We start from the raw sequence: 9,259 nt of genomic DNA, 5'->3' as shown, positions 1-9,259 counted from the left end.
TCCAACAGGACAATAACCCTAAGCACGCAGCCAAGACAAAGCAGGAGTGGCTTTTGGACAAGTGTCTGAATATCCTTGAGTGTCCCATCAGAGCCCAGACTCGAAAATCTCTGGAAAGACCTGAAAATAGATGTGCAATGACACCCCCCATCCAACCTGACAGAGCTTGAGAGGATCTGCAGAGAAGAATGGGAGAAACTTCCAAAATACAGGTGTGCCAAGCTTGTAGCGTCATACCCAATAAGACTCAAGGCTGTAATCGATGCCAATGGTGCTTCAACAAAGTACTGAGTAAAGGTTCTGAATACTTATGTAAATGTGATATTAATATATATATTTTTGAATACATTTACAATTATTTCTAAAAACCTGTTTTTGCTTTGTCATTATGGGTTGTTGTGTGTAGATCAATTTATTCAATTTTAGATTAAGGCTGTAACGTAACAAAATGTGGAAGAGTCCAGGGGTCTGAATGCTTTCCAAATGGACTGCATGTGGTCATTTGTAGCTTAGTTGGTAGAGCATGGAGCCCGCAATGCCTGGATACTGGATTTGATTCCTGGGACCACCCATATGTAAGTGTCTGCTAAATGGCATATAATACATATGACTGTTTCCAGTAAATGTCAAAGAAAGCATCAAAAGATCAACTTTTGACCTGCACGCATGCACAAGACCCAGCCAAGTTCAGATGTTTATGCAGCTCAAAAGTTAATTTGTTGATGCTTTCTTCGACACTTACTGAAAACAATCATATGTAGTAATAATATGCCATTTAGCAAACGCTTTTATCCAAACGTGACAGTCATGTGTGCGACATTTCCATATGGGCTGTCCCAGAAATCGTACCCACTACCCTGGCGTCAAGCTCTACCAACTGACATTTAGTCCTCATGAAAAATAACATGCTATTCTTTCTTCTGTTCTCTGTTGGGTTGGGATTTCCTGCACAGATGTCATCACTCATTCAGTTCTATTTGGGTCTATGGAGTAGACCCTTTCATCAACAGTTGATTTCTCCTACAGCAACCCCTAACTCCCCAGATCAGTCAAGGATTACTCTTATCCATTCATCAGCATCATAGGCAGCATTTTATAAGCTCCATTGAAAACCAAATACATAGTGTACATTCATTTTACAGTCCCGTGTGCACCCTTCTACATGAGGACCTACCCGGGCCAAACCCTAACCCGGATGACGCCGGGATAATTGTGCACTGCCCTATGGGACTCCCAATCACAGCCAGTTGTGAAACAGCCTGGAATCAAATCAGGGTTAGCAGTGATGCCTCACTCACTGAGATGCAGTGCCTTAGACTGCTACGCCACTTGGGAGCCCTCCAAGCCCTTCTGCAGCAGACATATAGTGAGCAATATTTTTGGAACATCAAATCACAATAAAATCACAGTATCATAACGCAATACATAGAATCGTGAGAATACATATCATATAGGCACCAAAGTATCCTGACAATATTGTATTGGGAGGTCCCTGGCAATTCCCAGCCCTTGGCGATACTGTATCAGTGGGCAGAAATGGCATAGTGTATAAGGATAATGAAACTGTAAGACTGACATATTTCTCAACATACTCACAACCTGCCATTGGATAAAATAAAATAAATTATACGTCCAGTTATAGTCAAATACTGTATGGAAAATGATATTTACTGTTACGTTCCCCAGCAAGAAATTCTAAAATTGTCGCTCAAAGAGAAAGCGGAACTAACTAAGAGTCACTGACAAGAAGCAAAACAGGTGGGGTTTTAGGAGGGGTTCTGAAAGAAACTCATGGTCATGGGGGTGTCCACTGAAAGTTTCATAGCAACAACAACTGAGACCTAAAAGACACCCACCATAAGTGGCCACTAAATTTTCCCAGGTGTAACGCATATACTGACAAACGAGGTGACAGCAATCGGTGAGCTCTACGTGCTAACAAGCTATACTTGTTAAAGTCCAACCTCAAAACATACATGGAAAAACCAAAGCCTGTAACATTAAAGAGGTTATGTTCAGTAATGTATGTGATTGTTGTATATAAAAGTACCGGAAAAGCTGTAAAAAAAACAAAATAAAAACATTACCATCTACAATTAATTCTGTTCAGTGCAAGAAAACAACGTTTTTAAATGTGCATGTTGTATTTTTGCTATTGTATAAAATGGTAGTTAAAAATACTAAATGGTGAGCCTATCCTTATCTAATTTATTGGATGGATTTTCCATATCTGTCCCCATCACTATTACATTTCAATGTTCACACAATGTTCACACAACGATAATACAACTATCTAGTTGATGTTTTTTTCAGGATATTTTACCACACCGCTGAATTTCCTATTTACTGCTGTACTGAACAATCATTCAGACAAAACACAAAAGTTGTAATACAATCTGTATTCACGTTGTTCAATACTGAGAACAGGCATTTGCACTTTTCTGAAAGATATTTGCTGTTGCTGATGTGATTATATTGTGCAGATATGGATTTTGTTTATAGCGTGTTACAGTTGCATTTAAAATATATTTGTTTTGAGCATGTTGTCTTTTGTACTTTTTTTTTTTTATACAAATAATTTTTCACAAGTTGAATTTCAATAAGAAGTAATATAATAACAATGTACAATATACACCATATAGCTTTATAGGACTGAGTTCCTAATCTACTGAAACTTCTTCATGGCCAAGCTGTTTTATTTAAACATTCTAATATGTCTCCCGATGTCTTAGTACTAGACATGGTACTAGTTTTTTTCCATACCACATCTTGGGAATCATTTTGAACCATCCTTGGTTGTTGATGAATATGACATAAAAATACATTGGATGTCTTAGCAGGCCCATTTCACATGTTTATACTCCAAAAATGTGTTTTTACAGGGGAGTGAAATATTGTTTATGTTTTAAAATGTTGAGAAAAATAACCCATGGTGAAACAGAAAGACACTGTTTTATATACTACACATCCCTTACGGAAAATACATCATTTCACATGTACAAAATCACATGATTTCACGTGTCATTTCCACATGTTTTGCAGATGTGAAACCATGTTTTTTTGGAACCATTCACATGAGATATTTTCACATGAAGTTTCACCTGTGGATTTTCACATGTGAAATTACATGAAAACATGCATTTTTGGAACACTTCACATGTGATGATATTTCACATGTGGATTTTCATGCGATGACATAACCTTTCACATGTGGATTAACATGTTCACATGGGATTTCACACCTGATGTCCTGCAAATAACAATTTGTCGTTATGATACACACACAGTGCTTTTAACATATGGTTTTTTAATGTACATATTTGACTACATTGTGAGTGTTTATTTATACAGTAATTATTATTCAACATGGCCTTACATGAGATTTGAACTCTCTTAGTTCACTGCATTCTGATCATCCTACTACCACCATGTCTATGTCAATAAGTGATTTCACTTCTATTCCTAGACATTTGACTTTAAAGTACATCTCAGTTTTTTGTTATACACTCAAGAAAAACAATTATATTTCTCATAGTGATTCAGATGTAACATTAAAACAGAATCATACGCCCCATCAACATGAGGCAACTATACAGAAAACCCTACAAATGCTGAAATAAGTATTCAATGATGAGAAAATAGTTGAGAATAACTGATAACTAAAATAGCTGTTCAGATGGCACGCATTTGCTAAGTGCAGAGATGTTTTATAGGTATTGAATGTGTATGGGAATGCTGCAGACTTTGAGGTGCAGCAGAAAGGTCAGAGTACTCTGAAATCAAGAGGCTGTGAGTTCAAATCCCAGGCAGTTCATACTTCAGCGGAACAGAGAACGCATGAAATTGTGAAAAACATGTGAACTTTCCCCCCCCAAAAAAATATCACATATGATTTCATATGTGAAATTTCATGTATCACGTGTGAAATCAAGTGACTTTCCACATGTGAAAACATGTGATAACAGGAAACCACACTATTAGCCATTGCTTTGTGGGACGTTTGTCATTTTATGGTACATTTATACAGTAATAAGATACTGTATTAGTGTTTTGCTAACTGTTTTGTAACTGTGCTATTGTAACGGATGTGAAACGGCTAGCTTAGTTAGCGGTGCGCGCTAAATAGCGTTTCAATCGGTGACGTCACTTGCTCTGAGACCTTGAAGTAGTAGTTCCCCTTGCTCTGCAAGGGCCACGGCTTTTGTGGAGCGATGGGTAACAATGCCTCAAGGGTGACTGTTGTTGATGTGTGCAGAGGGTCCCTGGTTCGCGCCCGGGTATGGGTGAGGGGACGGTCTAAAGTTATACTGTTACACTATTTTACAACATTTCTGAACCTATATACAGTTTACAGATTTATTGGCAAGTAAATAACTGTGCAACACCAACAAATAAATAGCAGTGCTCAGGGACATTGAGGCTTAAGTCAAGCATAAACATGCGATAGCCGGCACCCTAATAGCTGTTGTTTTTGCAGTGTCGTTAGTGTAACTGTGTTGCGGTACATTGTTGTTCCCAGGTGTACAAAAAGGTCAAAGGTACACATATGGTACCTTCAGAACGCACATGGTACTTGTTGGTACCTTTTTAGGGTACATATGAGGATAATCTAGTATAATGGTGAATAATTTTTATACCCAATGTAGCCAATTTAATGCTGCATTCATAGCCATGTGGGAGATGGTTAGTAAATACCAGTTGGATGCATTCATGTGCTTTGAACTCGTTGATAAACGCTGATTGGCTAATGGCAAACAAGCTGTCTAAACCAATAACTAAAAGTACAACTATCATGCTGGTAAAAACAAATGATTGTGTTCAAAAACCCTATTAGTAGATGCTTTTTATTCATAATGTTTTATTGCAAATAACTGCAGAAAATGCTAATTTCAAGGTAATTCCTTAGTAGGTGACATCAGAGGCCAGAAGGTGGGAGAAGTGGGCCCTCAGGATAATTGACCAGTTTCTCATTAGTTAATATCAGTTGGAGGGCAGTTCAAGTGGATTTTTCCCACTTATGTGATTAATTCCCACTTCCCGCTTAGTTACGAACGCAGCATTATGCTACGTTCATTTGCTAGTCGGAACTAGGAAACTGAGAAAATGTCCAATTTGCTAAATGGTTGTAGTTAATAACATGCCATCTTCAACGAATTAGCAAGAGTTTCCTAGTTCCGACTAGCACGTGAACGCCTCTATACTGCATTTTGAATGAGTCAAATATAATCTATTTTTAAAACCTCTTATAAAGTTGGCTTTGTAGCATAAATTGGGAATTTGATATTTTTGACTGATATTATGACTGTCTGTTTCATATCTGCAAAGTAGTTAAAACGCTGTCAGTTCCACTTTAATGTTCTAGACAGGTTTCATGGGAACATTTCAAAAACATTTATGTCTGTCAATTGTCAGGAGGTCACCTGATGGTTCCAAAGAAACATTCTCCAAAACAAATGGTTTAATTTTTGGTATTTTGGTATTTTTTCAGGATCCCCATTAGCTGTTGCAAAAGCAGCAGCTATAATTCCCGGGTTCCACACAAAACATGAACAAGATACAGTGTGACAGAACATCAATAGACAAGAACAGCTCAAAGACAGAACTACGTACATTTTTACACACGTAGCCTACATATCAATGCATACACACACGCTATCTAGGTCAAATTTGGGGAGAGGCGTTGTGCCGCGAGGTGTTGCTTTATCTGTTTTTTTGAAACCAGGTTTGCTGTTAATTTGAGCAATATGAGATGGAAGGAAGTTCCATGCAGTTAGGGATTCTATATAATACTGTACTCTTTCTGGAATATGTTCCGGATTTTGGGACTGTGAAATGACCCCCCTGGTGGCATGTCTGGTAGGATAAGTGTGTGTGTCCAAGCTATGTGTAAAAACAATTTGGTATTTTCAAAACATGAATGTTTCTTATAAAAAGAGGGTTGCAGTCCATCTCTCCTCAACTCTTAGCCAAGAGAGACTGGCATGCATAGTATTTATATCAGTCCTAATTACAATTAAGAGCAAAACGTGCAGCTTTGTTCTGGGCCAGCTGCAGCTTAACTAGCTCTTTCCTTGCAGCACTGGACCAGACGAAAGGACAATAATCAAAACTAGAGCCTGCAGAACTTTCTTTTTGAGGTGTGGTGTCAAAAAAAGCAGAGCATCTCTTTATTACAGCCAGACCTCTCCCCTTCTTTACAACCATTGAATCTAGATGTTTTGACCATGACAGTTTACAATCTAAAGTAACGCCAAGTAATTTAGTCTCCTCAACTTGTTCAACAGCCACACAATTCATTACCAACTGAGTTCTAGAACTTAAGGAATGATTTGTACCAAATACAATGCTCTTAGTTTTAGAGATGTTCAGGACCAGTTTATTACTAGCCACCCATTTCAAAACAGACTGCAACTCTTTGTTAAGGGTTTCGGTGACTTCATTAGCTGTGGTTGCTGATGTGTATATGGTTAAATCATCAGCATACATGTACACACATGCTTTGTTTAATGCCAGTGGCAGGTCATTGGTAAAAATAGAAAAGAGTAGAGGGCTTTGAGAGCTGCCCTACGCTACACCACACGTTTACATGTTTGACATTAGAGAAGCTTCCATTAAAGAAAACCCTTTGAGTTCTATTAGATAGATAGCTCTGAATCCACAATATGGCAGAGGTTGAAAAGCCATAACACACACGTTTTTTCAACAACAGGTTATGGTCGATACTATCAAAGGCTGCTTATTATCAATTTCTTTCAACCAATCATCAGTCATTTGTGTCATTGCAGAACGTGTTTAGTGCCCTTCTCTATAAGCATGCTGAAAGTATGTTGTTCATTTGTTTGCAGAGAAATAGCATTGTATTTGGTCTAACACATTTTTTTCCAACAGTTTGCAGCAAGCTTATGGGTCTGCTGTTAAAACCAGTAAAGGCCGCTTTACCGCTCTTGGGTAGGGGAATCACTTTGGCTTCCCTCCAGGCCTGAGGACAAAGACTTTCCTCTAGGCTCAGATTAAAAATATGACAGCTAGGAGTGGCTATTGAGTCAGCTACCATCCTCAGTAGCTATCTAAGTTGTCAATGCCAGGATGTTTGTCATTATTGATCGATAACAATAATTTTTCCACCTCTCCCACACTAACTTTAGAAAATTCAAACTTGCAAACTTCAATATGTTTTTATGCAAGAGTACAATTGCTCACTGTTCGTTGTTGGCATTTCCTGCCTAAGTTTGCCCACTTCGCCAATGAAATAATCATTAAAATAATTAGCAACATCAAAATTGCTGTGATGAATAAACTGATTTGATAAAAGATGGAGTTGAATGTCTTTCTGACCATAATTTTATTAGTTTTTTTTTCTCCATTTTTTTTTTATATCATTGATCTTGGCTTCATAATACAGTTTCTTCTTTTTGTTTTTTATTCCAGCGCCATTTCAACTTATACATTTGAAGATCATCAAATCAACAAGGCTATATATGTATATATATATATATATTTTTTTTTTTTTCTTTTACCCATCTTTAACTTGGCATGTCAGTTATGAACAAATTCTTATTTACAACGATGGCCTCTGAATATTTGGTTAGTTTAATACACTGAAAACATACTGAAAGATACCAAAAACTATTTAGTCCAATCAATGTAGCTAAATATGTGGCTAGGTAGAATTAATAAATATGCATAATTTATGAGTGGTAGTGGATAACGAGTCATAACGAGGAGACCAAGGCGCAGCGTGATTGGAATACATTCTTTGATTTAACAAAGAACACTTAAACAAACTAACAACACGAACGTGAAGCTATAAACAACTAGTGCTGACATGCAACTACACATAGACAATAACCCACAAAACCAAAATGGCAACCTAAATAGGATCCCCAATCAGAGACAACGATGAACAGCTGCCTCTGATTGGGAACCATTTAAGGCCACGATAGACCTACATATACCTAGACAAACCAAAACCCCATAGATATACAAAAGACCCTAGACAAATACACACATACCACCCTCGTCACACCCTGACCTTACCAAAATAATAAAGAAAACAAAGATAACTAAGGTCAGGGCGTGACAGTGGAAATGTGGTCATAATTTGTGCTCAAGGGGTAATCCTACAGAATTGCATCTTTCAATGAGAAACTGATGTTAATTAAAACAGTTAGGGGTGTTGTAAATGTTGCCAAATAATGACTAACATGTTGTGCTTTGTTAAAAGTATCAGATCAGTGGTTCAGATCAAGATCAGTGGTTCACCAATCAGAGCCTTGATTGCCTTGGCCACAGTAACAAGGGGTGATGTGTAAAGATACTTTTTTTGTGGGGGAGAGGGATCATTTCTTTGGGACCATCATGTGAATTCTTGATTTCTGATACACAGGAATGTTCTTATAACGTTCCTATGAAACGTATCTTGAATGTTAATATCTTAGATTCTGAGAGCATGGCAACCATGTTTGGTGGGATGTTGATGGATATTGTCCTCAGAAAAGTGGACACAGGAATGTTCTTGCAACCTGTCTAGAACATTCAAATATGATATTCTGAGAACATGTGAACCACATTCTGTGTAAATTCTGTAACTCTAACTCTAATGCCAAAACATGCTAAAAAGGTTCTCAGGAGGTTTCTGCTAACATTCATAGAATATACCCCTAACTAATGGCAAACTGGACACTTAGACATCTGGGTAACATTACAAAAATGTTATCTCACCCTAGAATTGTTAGCTAAGATGACCTTAAAAGTTTTACATGCTACTATCCATGCTAATTTCCAAATACTGTATTGCGGCTTTGATTGAATTGAACCCTTATAAGTACGTGTAAACAGCAGTCCTGAGGCCAGTCCCTATGGCACCAGTGGTGTCTGCCACTCCAGAGTCCCTGTGTCTGTGAGGGATCAGACCCCCCCGTCTCTACAAACAGGGAGCAGACGCTACTTCCTGCTTTAACACTGGGGGGCTTTGTGGGCTTTGGACCCTGGCCTCCTGCTGATCTCCTGTAAATCAAATGTCGAAGACCACAGTCACGCAGCTTACATTCTCATGCTGTTCCACGTGAATGTCTTTAGACACAATAAGGGAATGACAGTAACCGGAGAGGAAACATAACTCACACTACGGAGGATTCTGAGGACAGCCTGCTTTCCATCAACGTCCGATCAGTCCAAGTGGGATCCATGTAACCTGCTTACTACAGTTCAGCTCTGGGTACTTTCCTGACTGTTGCAATGTATCATATGAAGTTATACT

This window comes from Oncorhynchus nerka, linkage group LG2 (genome assembly GCF_034236695.1).
Source record: "Oncorhynchus nerka isolate Pitt River linkage group LG2, Oner_Uvic_2.0, whole genome shotgun sequence".
In the NCBI taxonomy this organism is placed as follows: domain Eukaryota; kingdom Metazoa; phylum Chordata; class Actinopteri; order Salmoniformes; family Salmonidae; genus Oncorhynchus; species Oncorhynchus nerka.
Note: the sequence above shows the minus strand (reverse complement) of the source record.